Source organism: Crocuta crocuta, unplaced genomic scaffold (genome assembly GCF_008692635.1).
Source record: "Crocuta crocuta isolate KB4526 unplaced genomic scaffold, BGI_CrCroc_1.0 scaffold140, whole genome shotgun sequence".
Lineage (NCBI taxonomy): Eukaryota > Metazoa > Chordata > Mammalia > Carnivora > Hyaenidae > Crocuta > Crocuta crocuta.
The window spans coordinates 2,028,871-2,043,683 of record NW_027527775.1 but is presented as its reverse complement, the minus strand read 5'-3'; positions in this window follow the sequence as shown (position 1 = coordinate 2,043,683).

The window sequence follows — 14,813 nt, the reverse complement described above, 5'->3', positions numbered from 1 at the left end:
AGTGGTCTCCAGCATAATTTGTAATAAATTCCAGCATCCTTGAATGAATAACACATGGTTCAAATCTTCATCTGAAAACTAAATCAGTTATGTGTGATGAAACCTTGACATTTGTAGAAGGCTAAGCTTTTGGGGCATGATGTACAGGAAATCATACCTGGTAATGATCTTAATTCTATACCCTTGAACATTTCAATGGGTTATGTGGAAACCAAGTAAAAAGAAAAGATAGTGTACAGCATTGGGATTTGTTTCATGGAAGCATCTAAATGCAAAATCAATTCCTATTTTAAGAAGTTTCTATAAAGCATACCTCCTTTTACAAAGCATGAAAAAGACCTCAAAACTTAATGTTGAACCTATATACACTGAGCGCCATTTAAGATGGCCACATTTGGACACAAAGTATAGAGCATGCTACATTTTGTGCAGAAAAGAAAGCAAGTGTATTTGCTAGTGTTATGTTGAAATAATTCTGTAAAGATACACCACAAATATCATCGTGATTCACCTCTAGGACATAAGAGTAAAGGGGAGAGATCTCTTTGTATGCTCTTTTGTATTTTTTAAAAACTTGATGCCTGCTAGTTATGTAGCTTAAAAAGCAGATTAACAAATGAAATCAAATGGCCACCAAAAAAAAAAGGTTATTTTTGACATGGTTTCTGGAAATTTGATGTTCAATTTATTAATGAATAAGCCAACTTACCTCACATAGTCAGATGGATGAGTTAGTAATCTTTCTCTAGCACATTCTTCCCAACCTGTAGCATCGCAATCACCAAGGGGGGGATGAGGGCAAAGACTCACCAGGTAGCTTGTTAAAAAACATGACATGGCTTTACACCTTCGAGTTTCTGATTCACAGGTTCTGGGGTGGGGCCCAAGAATCTGCATTTATTTCTTTTTAAAAATTTTTTTTAAATGTTTATTGGGGCACCTGGGTGGTTCAGTTAGTTAGGTATCAAACTTTGACTCAGGTCATGATCTCACGGTTTGTGGGTTCGAGCCCCGCGTCGGGCTCTGTGCTAAGAGCCAGCTCAGAGCCTGGAGCCTGCTTCAGATTCTGTATCTTCCTCTCTCTCTGACCCTCCCCTGTTCATGCTGTCTCTCTCTCTCAGAAATAATAAGAGCATTTTAAAAATAAATGTTTATTTATTTTTGAGAGAGAGAGAGACAGACAGTGCATGAGCAGAGAAGGGTCAGAGGGAGAGGGAGACACAGAATCTGAAAGAAGCTCCAGGCTCTGAGTTGTCAGCACAGAGCCCGACATGGGGCTCAAGATCATGACCTGAGCTGAAGTCGGACACTTAATCAACTGAGCGACCCAGGGGCCCCAAGAATCTGAATTTCAAACACGTTCCTAGGTGACAGTGCTGCTTGGTCTGGGGGCCACACTTTGAGAACCACTGTCCCGGAAGTCCCATCAGCAATGGGTCACCTGCGCTGTAGAACACCTCTTCACACTCCAAAGCAGAAATAAAAATGTGTGATGGGTTAGAAATCAGACCATGGAAAACAGAAGCAAAACTCTGTGAGCCTAAAATGTAGCGGGATGGAAAGATAACGTGTCTAGGCAAATAGCTTCTCTGGGATCTTCTCAGTGATCCATAAATCAACACCATGCCCAGCACTCAGGATCTAGTTTAAACAAATGACAGTCCCTGTATGATGATTCATTTACAGGTTTCTCCTAGTACTGAACTGCATAGAATGTAGAACTCAAATAATTTTGTGACAAGCTTTGGTATCCCTTGTATTTATTTCTCCTTAATTTTTACCCAAATTCAGATCTCTCAATGCTCAGTGTACAATAAACAATTTACAATTTTTACATGGTGAATCAAAAGCCCATGAAAGACAGATGTGGGCTAACAGACAAGTTTTATTGCTAAGGTCATATAAGCTTAACATCTCTCCTGGCATTTCCTCATCTAAAACTGAGTAAAGCTATAACTACCCCAAGCTTGGTGTTCCATGATCACAATTATGTCTAATATTTTTGTACACTTACTAAGTGCTTTACATACATTCACACATTTACTCTTCATAACCACCTTATGAGATATGTACTATTATCAATCTCATTCCCAGATAGTGAACTGAAGCCCAGAAAGGTTGAAAGACTTCTCCAAGTCTGATGTATAAATGGCCTTCTGTTCTTTTTATTTTTTAATAAAGCCCCCTGATATAATTTATTATAAAGGTAAGGAAAACACATGTGCATAGGTGATGGTATAATACATTACTGTGTGTGTGTGTGTGTGTAAGCGCACAATATAATACTGTATCATAAGACCATGGTTTAGAAGGCTGTTGAATCCAGGCAATATCTGTATGTTGGGTGTTACACTCATTTCTAGCTTCTAGTAAATGTTTCTTCTGAACATTTTTTAATTAAGGCATAATTGACATATACCATTATATTAGATTCAGGTGTACAGCAACATTCATAGTCAATATTTGTATGTGTTGCAAGATGATTGCCACAATAAGTCTAGGTAACATCTGTCACCAGAAATAGTTACACATTTTTTTTCTTGTGATGAGAACTTTTAAGATTGACAATCAGCAACTTTCTTTTTTTTTTTTTTAATGTTTTATTTATTTTTAGGAGAGAGAGAGAGACAGCATGAGCAGGCGAGGGTCAGAGAGAGAGGGAGTCACAGACTGAAACAGGCTCCAGGCTCTGAGCTGGCAGTCAGCACAGAGCCCGACGCGGGGCACGAACCCACGAACCGTGAGATCATGACCTAAGCGAAAGTTGGACGCTTAACCGACTAAGCCACCCAGGCGCCCCGACAATCAGCAACTTTCAAACATGCAGCACAGTTTTGTTAACTACAGTGACCATGCTGTATATTATATCCTCATGACTTATCTATCTTATAACTAAAATTTGTGCCCTTTGACCTCCTTAACCCATTTTCTCCTCCCATCCTCTACTCACCACCCTCTGCCTCTGGCAACTGCCAATTTGTCCTCTGTGCCTATGTGCTCAGGTTTTTGTTTTGTTTTGCCTTATAGATTCCCCATATAAATGAAATCATATGGTATTTGTCTTTCTCCATCTGACTTATTTCATCTTGTATGATGCCCTCAGTTTCCATCTGTGTTGTAAATGGCAAAATTTCCTTCGCTTTTTATGGCTGCATAATATTCCATTGTATCTGGAGGCCACATTTTCTTTATCCATTCGTCCATCATTGGACATTTAGATTGTTTCCATGTCCTGACTATTATAAGTAATGCTGCAATTGACACTGGTGCGCATATATCTTTCTGAATTAGTGTTTCTGTTTTCTTTAGGCAAACACCCAGGAGTGGAATTGCTTAATCATATGGTAGTTCTATTTTTAATTTTTGAGGAATGGCCACACTGGTTTCCACAGAGGGTATGACAGATTATGTTCCCATCAACAGTGCACAAAGATCTCCTCTTCTCCAAATCCTCACCTACACTTATCTCATCTTTTTAACATAAACATGGAAGTGATTATCAATAATGGCAGATAATTTCATTCTTTTTAATTTTTTTTTTTAAATTTCTGAGAGAGAGAGAAAGCATGAACAGGGGAGGGTCAGAGAGAGAGGGAGACACAGAATCTGAAACAGGCTCCAGGCTCTGAGCTGGCTGTCAGCACAGAGCCCGATGCGGGGTTTGAACCCATGAACTGTGAGATCATGACCTGAGCCGAAGTCGGACGCTTAACTGACTGAGCCACCCAGGCGCCCCATTTTCATTCTTTTAAAAAATATTTTATTTATTTTTTTTTGAGAGAGAGAGCAAGCATGAGTGCGGGAGGGGCAGAGAGAGGGGGGACAGAGGATCTGAAGCAGGCTCTTTGCTGACAGGCTGACAGCAGCATGCCCGATGTGGGACTGGAACTCAAGAACCTTGAGATCATAACCTGAGCTAAAGTTGGATACTCAACCAACTGAGCCATTAGGGGCTCTAATGTCAGATAATTTCTAAACTTTAGCTAACTAAAATCAAAGGAAATACTTCATTAGATCATTTGCTTTTCCATATAAATGATTATCTTTTAGAATATAACCACTAAACAATGAAGCAGTATAACTTCATAATGATGGGATATTCCTTTATGTATCTTGTACTCAATCAGAAATTCATCATCCTCTGGCTATAGGCAAAGATTTCTTCAATTAGTCATAAGAAACACTAACCACAAAAACAAGATTGATAATTTGTACTTGTTTACTTCAAGAACTATTCATCAAAAACTACCACTGAGAGAGTAAGAAGGCAGGTTATAAATTGGGAGAAAATATTTGCTGACCTTACATGCAGCAAAGAACTTATAGCTAGAGTATATAAAGTCTTTAGGAGAAAGATAAACATTTGAACTTTAAAATGGGAAAAAGACTTGAATAGGCAAGTCAGGCTCTTAGTCACTAGAATATGCTTATTAAGGCCGGACTGAGACACCCCTACATACCAACCAGAATGGCTAACATTAAAAAGAAACAGAAACAAAACAAAATATCTGATAATACCAACTGCTGATGACAATATGGAGCAAGTAGAATTCTCATAGATTGCTGACAGAGATTCAAATTAATTTGAAAAACTGTCAGGATTTACTAAAGCAAAACATATGCCCACCTTATGAACCAGGTACACCCAGAAGAGAAATTCATGTTTTTGCTCACCAAAGGCATACCCAGCAATATCTCAAGAATGTTCATAGCAGATATATTCATAATAGACCCAAACCTGAAAACAAACCAAATGCTTACCAACAGAATAGATAAGTAAGCTGTGGTCTCTTCCTATAATGGAATACACAACAAGCAGTAAAAAGGAATGAACTACCTTTGCATACAACAAATTGAGTAAATCTCACTGAAAAAATGTTGAGTATAAGATGCCAGACATAAAAGTACCTACTCTATCATCTTCTCTCTCTATATATATGTATGTCTATGTATTTGTATATATACAGATACATACATGTTTATATATTTATACACACATATATATAACTTTGTGTATTTATGAATAAGCAACACTATGGTGATAGAGCTTAGAATAGGGACTGTGTTGAATGTTGGAGGATGGGGAATGGTAATTGGAAGGGGCATAACAGAGCTTCTGGGGTGCTGGAATACATTGTATCTTAATTTAGGTGGTTGTTACACAGGTGAATACAAATGAAAATTCACCAAGCTACACAGTTAAAGTGTATCATTTAACCATGTATATGTTCCACCTCAATAAAAAGGAAAACAAAATCAATCTCTCTGGTTACTATTATGAAGTATATATTTCCATGCTGAATAATTTCTAGCTCTGGAAGGATTAAAAGAATGAAAAAGTATTGAATATTAATCTAGTCAGAAGGATCCACAACTGACTTTGCAAAATATGGTAACTGACATGGTAATGGTACCCCTTAGCTTTAGCATTAAGAGCAATGCATCAGGGGAGTGTTTGGGGAGAAGATTGAATAACTAATATACAATGTTTTCTGTTGAGTAATGCTTGTTTCTAATTGCTTTAAATTGGTGAGTCAGAATCTGGAGGAGGAGGAAATGGAATCTTTCCCACCCTCTTCTCCCACATGGCGCCCCTACTGACCACAAATTCTTAGCTTTGACTCTTATTAAGAGTTTTCAGTCAGAGTTTATGGTTTTCCACATTCTAAAATACAAGTTGTACAAATAAATGACACATGCTTCAGGCCCCCAGATGCCTTTAGATATTTCATAGACGTCCCTGTGGGTCACTTCTCTCTCTTCCCATCCCTCTGCCCTCTTCACTCATAATGTAACACAGACTGGACATTTGGAATTGAATTAGCAGGTAACAATTGGATTTATACTTCGGGCTTCATTTGTTTATTGCAGAGGCAATAATTATTGGGGTCTCACAAGATTTCAATTAACAAACTTTTAGAAATCGCTTTAAAGTTTACGTCTACCAAATAAAACTTTTGTGATGTCTCTATGAATGTTAACATGTTGGTGTATCATTCTGCATTCTGTAAAACTAACTTGGAGCACATCAAATGTAGCTGGTAAAGGTAGAATTCAGTCAGACCCAACCCTCAGGCTCAAGGATATATCCTGCCAGGAAGGGACAAGGGAGAGGCTAAAATTTCTGCATGGCAGCATGGCCTAAAGGTTTTGCAAGGGTAGGGCACCTGGGTGGCTCAGTCGGTCAAGTGGCCAACTAGGTCTCAGGTCATGATCGCACAGTTTGTGGGTTCGAGCCCCACCTCAGGCTTTGGGCTGACAGCTCAGAGCCTGGAGTCTGCTTCGAATTTGGTGTGTGTGTCTTTCTCTGCACCTCCCCTGCTCGCCCTTTCTCGGTCTCTTAAAAAAAAATGAATAAATATTTTAAAAAAATAAAAAAGGTTTTGCAAGGCCAGCACATTGGAAGTAGTGAAGAATTTTTGTGAGCTCTTCTCCCACTCAACACTGACTGTACCAGATTTGTGGGAGGGGAAATATCTAGGATCCAGAGAAAAGACTGAACGTTATGTTCTTTTGTCCAATAGCAGCAGGTGCAGATCGATGCTTACAGGGTGGAATATCATTTTGACATTTTATATTCCTTCTACTGCTCCCCACCGCCAGCCACATGAAAGACATAATCTTTTCTAATTGCTCTGCATCTGAGGGTGCCTGAATTTTCATTCACCCTGACTGAGTTTGGGCTTTGGGACAGAGACGATGATGAAAAGAGGTGCTTTCTTTCCTTTCTCCCTGTAGATAGTTGCAAAGAGAATCCTTTCAGGCCTAAATCATCCTGGAGCATTAGGGCAGATCCATGAGTCACAGTTGACAAGTGACTAAACGTTTAAAAATGAATCTGTTAAAATAATTCTTACAGCAGAATTAGAATTTTATTATGAAAATCTTCTCATTTTTTTCCAGTTTTAAATAAAACATTCATGTATCATGGTTATTTGCCTTTTCTTTTTAGGTGGAATTCTAAGAATTGTAATTGCTAGCTCATTTCTCTTTGCTTTGTGTGTGTGTGTGTTTGTGTGTGTGTGTACCCTTACTTCTTTCTTTCTCTATGATTTGTTTCTTTCTCCTCAGCTTAGATATTCTTTATATAGGTGTTACATGTGTGAATTCTAGAGCAGGGATGCTTGGGTTCAAATCCCATTTCATTGCCACCGGCCGGCTGTGTGGTCTTAGGCATTACTACTTAACCTCTCTGTGCCTATGTTTCTTCATTCATCAAAAGGGAATGATTATTATAAATCTTAGTTCATAGGTTGTTTGGAGGATCGACATATAAGCAGAAAATAAACGCCAAGCACAGCATCTGGCGCTTGGCAAATACCATGTCAAGTGTATGTTGTATTTCTGCTCTTGCCGAACGATTCTCTTATGCCTTTTGCCACTGACACTTTCCCCTCTTGATGCTGTTTCTCTCTAAGCCTTAGCTTAGCCTTTGCTCTACATCAACATGCTGACTTCATTTATTTGTTTCTTGGTGTACATTTTCCCCAACAGTTTTGAATCATAAGATTCTCTTGTTGCTAAAAAATGACCTTATTAACCACCAGACCTTGGTATATATAATATGCTAAGACTGTCACTTGCTAAGTGATTCATTTATCACCCACTACTGTCATGCATTGGTCATAAGACAATCAAAAGGCAAAGGTTAAAAAGCACTCATCTAGTTTGTTATGTCTTAGAAATAATGCGTAATGTTAGAAGCACAATTCCAAATCATAAAATCTAAGATTTGGGAGAGACCAAAAGGTCACGTGGTTTAACTTCCCAATTAATGCTTAGCCACACCTGCAGTATTTTCTGCAAAAGGTCTAGCCTCAATTAAGTAAACCCCATGATGATATTCTTATGAAGTTGAGAGGCTGACTATTTTATCTTTCATATAGCTCTGAATCTGGGGTATTCTTTCTAAGTTTAGCCAAAATTAGCAAATTTTCAGTTTTCATCCCTCATATATTTTAAGTGGGGGAGGGGCAGAGAGGGAGACAGAATCTGAAGCAGGCTCCAGGCTCTGAGCAGTCAGCACAAAACTCGGTGTGCGGCTCAGACTCACAAACTGTGAGATCATGACCTGAGCTGAAGTCAGTGCTTACCTGACTTAGCCATCCAGGTGCCCCTGTGGATAGTTTCTTATGAATCAGCTTATGGTTTACAAATATCTTCTTAATTTTGGCCCCAAATTGAACTCAATATTCCATATATAGTTGGGTAAGTCCAAAATTGTCACTGCTTATATGTACTATTCTGATTCTAAATATTATGCTTCTGTTAATGGACCCCAAGATCATATTAGCTTATTTTTGGCAGCTGCGTAATCTTTGGGACTAAGAGTATATTGACTATCCAACTCACAGTCCTAATATATATCTAATGTGTAGCTCATTCTTTGCAAGTTCCATAGAATGTTGTACAGACTGCTATTGTAAGACAAAGTGCAAAGGCATTCTGATTATTTTATAGTGCTTTTATTCTAACTTATTCTAATTATTTTATCATGTTATTGCATTCGACTATGAACTCTGCATAGGTTAATTTTTCATTTTCTTGTTGTGGTGACTAATAATATATCTGTTACTCTAAACATGTTTGTCAAATATGCATTTAATTAATCCCTTTATACTGCTCTTTAAAGGTAACTTTCATTAGCAATCATCACTGTACCGTAATGTCACATGAAAATTTTTATAGAAAAGGTCCACAGAGATGAGTAAGTCCATCTTCTTTCCTAGAGGTCTGCTTATACCATGCAGCAGAAGGGTTGTATAGCTTGGATCTAATCACTATCAGGATAAGGGATTATTAGACCCAAATGTTTAGGGGCGCCTGGGTGGCTCAGTCGGTTAAGCGTCTGACTTTGTCTCAGGTCATGACCTCACGGTTCATGAGTCTGAGCCCCATGTCGGGCTCTGTGCTGACAGCTCAGAGCCTGGAGCCTGCTTCCAATTCTGTGTCTCCCTCTCTGACCCTCCCCTGCTCACACTGTCTCTTTCTCTCTCTCAGAAATAAATAAAACATTAAAAAAATTTTTTTTAAATAAACCCAAATGTTTAGTCAAGTGTATGCCTTATGTATGTATACATCTGACTGTACAACCATTGGAAACATTATGTAAGAGTGTGGATGGCTTCCAGTGGTCAGGCAGTACCCACCGTGGCAAAGTAATCAGCTTCAGAAGACTGACGCCCTGTGCAGACCTGTGCCAAGGAAACCTGATGCTGGAAACTTTCAGGGAATCTGCTGCCTTGGCAGTTACAGGGCATCCCACAGCCTGGCTCAACACAACTTACTTAGAGAACAAGCATGCCTTTCAGGAGACTGCAATGAATCCAACCTTAAACCAAATGCCTAGAAGATTATTCCTATCTATGTAGTATTCATGTTGTTTGTGCTTTTCTAGGTACTTCGTACTTTTCTCATTTTATCTTATTGTATTTTAATTTTATTTGGTTAATACATATTCTTTGGTAGCAACTGCTATACTGCACACAGAGGAACGGGTGTCTCCAGACCTTAAATTCTACTCAATTTAATAAACTTGATATTCAATTTCCAGCTTAGCTTTGATAGCAGTACTTCACAATATAATGGATAGAAAATACTGAAACAAGGTCTTCTGATGTTGAGCTCTGGGGTGCACTGAGGTGATATGGAACACTGAAAAAGGAGGTGTCCGTCTGTGTCTTTGAGGTTTCCAGGGTGCATCCAGACACAGCTCCCTTCCTTCCTTTCTCTCCCGAAATTAGCGACAGTAATATTAGAACCAAAATAAATAAAGCTGTTGCTTGAAGGGCATTTCCATTACCTGAGAAGGAAGGGAAAACATTCCAGCCCTTCCTTATCACCTTAGAAGAAACTAGTCAATTAACACCTGAGAAAAGTACAAGAAAGAAACTACTTGAGGAACTTAGTCTCTAACAGCAGCTCCCAGCGAGTGAGCCCACGCATAGAGCCTTCCTGAAGACTCTGAGCAGCTGTGGCAGACAACATGGAATGTGAAGGCCTGCCTGGGCCAGCATCTAGGGAGTTCACCAGGCTGTCTCTTTAAGGAGGAAGGGCCAGAGGCAGGAGAGGAAAAAGCTTGGATTCTCCTAGAATTTGATCTGTGAAGAAAGTTGACCTTGGGAGGCAACTTTTGCCACTGTGACTTTGCAGAGTAAACAAAGCCACTGCGACCCCACCCAGGAGGCAGTAGGAGCAGACCCACAAAGCCGTCTGTGGGCCTTTAGCACCAGTCTCTCTCTGCTAGAGCCCATATTGTGCAGGCAGGGAGAAGAGGCCTCACCTGTTCTCTGTTCTGGAGACAGTGGCCACAGTATCTGACCAAGACGACAGAACCCGGGTCCCCGCCCTGTGAGGGGCCTCAGGTCTGGCACCCCGTTTCCTGCCAATGAACACCAGTGTGAAAAAAAGCTAACAAGAGTGTCCTCAGATTCTGTCATTGCCGGAAACGTTCTCCATCAACCCCTGTGCACCATCCCCTCCTAATGCCCAAGAAGGCTCCTGTTTTCTGTCACTTGAGAAATTTTAACAAAATTATTTTAGGTAAAATGAACAAACATTTATTTTAAACTATTTAAATTGCTATCTTATAAAGCACTGTCTAACCCGGAAAGTATTCTTCATGTCTTGGCATGGAAGACTGTGTTTTGACAGACTTTATTTAAGGAGACAGGAAAAAGAGAGTAACAAAATGGCCAAATAGACTGCCCCACACTTTACAAAAAAAAAAAAATCCCCTGGGCCAGCCTCCAGCATGGAAAGTTTCAGTCTCTAAATAGGCTCTTTCAGGAAGTTTTGGATGATAGCAAAGATGGTATACAGAAACGTGATGTGGAGGTTTTCCTGTGAAACACTACAGAGATCAGTGAGCTCCAGGGATTCGTATTTTATTACAAGTTTTATTACGTTACATTTTTTCCCCAGACACACCATAGTATTAAGATACTTTGCTTATACATTGGTGACATATCTTGCTTTACATTATTACTTTAAGTAGATATGTATTTAATATATGAAATAAGATTGTTTTGAGAATAGAGAGCATGCATGTTCTATTCACTCTTATAAAATCTATAGATACAGTAGTCTCTGTTTTTTAATTTTATTGTTTTAAATGTTATTTCACCTACTAAATGATAGAATATTGCCTTATGGTAATAAAATCTTAGTATCTAAGACTAGTTGAAATTTGAGATGAGATATTTAAACCTACATTCATAATACTAGTTGAAATTTGAGATCATGCTTTTAACTTACATTGATAATTATTAATCACAATTCACAACCTACATTCAATGCATAAAGTTAGTATTGAAAATTTTTCATTGCCCCGTTATGGTGGGGTTTATTTTTACGTTTTATATTAATGCATGAGATAGTAAAATTTACCCTTTTTGGTATACTAGTCTGTGAGTTTTTTTACATTATAAAACAATGAGAGAGGGGCGCTTGGGTGGTTCAGTCGGTTAAGCATCCGACTTCGGCTCAGGGCATGATCTCACAGTTTGTGGGTTCAGTCCCCATGTTGGGCTCTGTGCTGACAGATCAGAGCCTGGAGCCTGTTTCAGATTCTGTATCTCCCTCTCTCTCTGACCCTCCCCTGCTCGCGCTGTCTCTCTCCCTCAGAAATAAATTTTTAAAAATTTAAAAAATTAAAGGGGCGCCTGGGTGGCTTAGTCGGTTAAGCGTCCGACCTTCGCTTAGGTCATGATCTCGCGGTTTGTGGGTTCGAGCCCCGCGTCGGGCTCTGTGCTGACTGCCGGCTCAGAGCCTGGAGCCTGTTTCGGCCTGTGACTCCCTCTCTCTGACCCTCCCCTGCTCACGCTGTCTCTCTCTCTCTCCTAAAAATAAATAAAACATTAAAAAAAATTTAAAAAAAATTTTTAAAAATTAAAAAAAAAAAAACAGTATGAGAAGTAGCTGGCATCCGTGCGCCATTGGCAGGTAGTCCAACCCAGGGCTTACTAAGTGAAGGAATGAGTATGGAGAGCTTACCAGCTGTCCTAGCATCTTGCCTCGGGCACCTGTCCCCACCCCCACCCCTGGCTCCCCGGAGTCGGTCGACATCGGGAGCACACCTGAGAGCCATGTGTATACTGTAATCATCACGGCATACAGCGTTCTTACTCTATTTCAGGCGACTGTGTGGATCTGAACTTCTCACATGCACTTTTCTCACAGTTAGGTTCACCCTGGAGAATTATCCTTGAACTGAAACCATTGTATCAAAGTGTTTCGCTTCTCTGAGTGAGAAGAGTATTGACGAATGACACCAAGGATCTTGAAAGTCTGGAGTGAATTAGATCTATTTAAAAACTTTTTAAAAATTAAGTGGCCCTGGGGCACCTGGGTAGCTCAGTCGGTTAAGCAACCCTCCTCTTGATTTCGGCTCAGGTCATGATCTCAGTTCGTGAGTTTGAGCCTTGTTGACAGCTTGGAGCTTGCTTGGGATTCTCTCTCTCTGTCTCTCTGCAACCCCTTCAAAATAAACAAACTTAAAAAAAATTAAGTGGCCCGGACCTACAACTTGGTATTAAAAACAGCTTTGAGAGTAAAACACATTGCCAAATTCCATGTTCCTTGGCATTACACATCCTACTACATGCTGATTCATATATAAACCATATGCAGATGTTCTTTAGACCTAGGTTTCAAAAGATCCCTATCTAGAAAAACTTCTTAACCATATTCACCAAATTCCTTACATATCCTGAAAGTTTCCAGAACCATTTCTTTTCTGGACCTACTGGTCCGAGTCAACATGAAACTCTAAGATATCATTTTAATTTGGCATTGCTTACCTTACATAATCATTGCCTATATGAAAGTCTGTCAGCTTTCAGTGTGCCTGGAGGGTTCAGTCGGTTGGAGCCACGGACTTCGGCTCAGGTCATGATCTCACAGTGTGTGGGTTCGAGTCCCGCGTCAGGCTCTGTGCTGACATTTCAGACCCTGGAGCTGCTTCGGATTCTGTGTCTCCTTCTCTCTCACTCCCACTCACACTCTTTCTCTCTCTCTCTCCCAAAAATAGATAAAACATTTAAAAAATTTTTAAAGTCTATCAGCTTTTGACTATTTATTTGTATTTTCAAGTATATGAGTGCCTACCTCTTCACCGTGAGTAAATACAAGAGGGTGTGAGACTCTTTCAAACCACAACTACTAGGCCAGCGCAGAAGCTGCAAGGTCATGGTGATGATTTTCCATCAATGAGTTACTTAGTGTTGTTTCACATTTAACTTTCTCAAAACTAGGGAAACCTGGGCTATTTTTAATCTCTCTAAAAACCAGTGATTTTAGTTTTCAGCTTTTTAGCTGGCATTCTCTCTAAAGGACCTTTTCTGATGAATATGTGAGTTCCTAAGAATCTGAATTAGTTGGCTGGCTACCAGGAGAGGACAGAGAAGCCTTTATATTGGACTTTTTCTGGGGTTTCATTTTACATTTCAAGAGTGTTCTAATATCGCCCAAATGAAAAGAGATACTGCAGGTGTAATAGAGGAGCAAAGTGAGAGTTGAAACAGCTGGCTTATGTTAACTACCTTTAAAAGCTCAAAAACTACCTGCTATTCCAAACAATTTTGACGTGTATGATAATTCCTAAGGGTGTAATCATTCCATTCGGGATACAAGCTACAAAAGAAGCCACAGAGTGACCTACCAACAAAGCAGTATCTGTTTAGCACCCTGATGGAAAAAAAAAAATCAAATTACCCCTAAGTCTAAACTGCATGATGTTGTTGCCTTCTAATGAATGTAAAAATCTAGTACCCCTAAGATACACTCCCGACCCATTCCAATTGCTATGTGACCTTGGAGAAACCTCTTTTGAAGTTTTCAGTATCTGTAAAACCTGAGTAATAAAACTATGGGTCCCAGATGGTTGGAATTGTATGAATTAATTAGTTCAAGCTGGAAAAGTCTTTGATAATGGTAAGTGCTGAACATTGTTAGTGTTATAGGTACAGGTGAAGGCAATGTTACATAGCACGTCTATAATTAGAAAGGACTAGAAACTGCAATCGGTGCCAACACCCCAGGAGTTAAGTTAAGGAGACAATACCCTATGTCATTTTCTTTGTGAAATGAGGTTGGCTTGTTATGACTGAGGGCCTAATTCCCTCTTTTATCTTCTGAAAGGTTGCAGCTTGTCTGGGACTTGCCCACCCCAGAGCACAGTCTGCACTGGGTGTAGATGCTCTTTAAGGCAGTATTCTAAATCAAGTGCCAGCGTCCGTGAGAACACGGAGTATGGTGTTGGCTTTACAGTGCTCGTGAATTCATGTGAGTCAGGGGAGTAACAAAATCCTTCCCAGAAATACCTGTCATTGGAAAAATGCAGAAAATTTCTTGATCTGTAAAATGAAGGGAGAAGTCCAAACCCCCTTTTAGAGATAAAAAGCTTTCTCCCTTTTTTTCCCCCAAACACACACAAAAATCACAAAGTATTATGTGGAACCCAAATATATAAAACAGAAGGAAAAAAAAAAAAGCCCTGAGCTGTGTTTAATGAAAGACCTGTCTGTTCCCTGCAAGGAGCCTGAGGCATATTGTCAAAACCTAAGGCTCTCCTAGGCCCATTTTAGAGGCTGTCAAAGCAGACAATATCTACAACAGCTTTCAGCCTCTAATTTTTGAGGATTTAATTTAATTTATTTATTTTTCAATATAACTTATTGTCCAGTTAGGTAATATAAAGTGCATACAGTGTGCTCTTGGCTTCGAGAGTAGATCCCCATGATTCATTGCTTACATACACCTAGTGCTCATCCCAACAAGTGCCTTCCTCAATGCCCATCACCTGTTTTCCACTC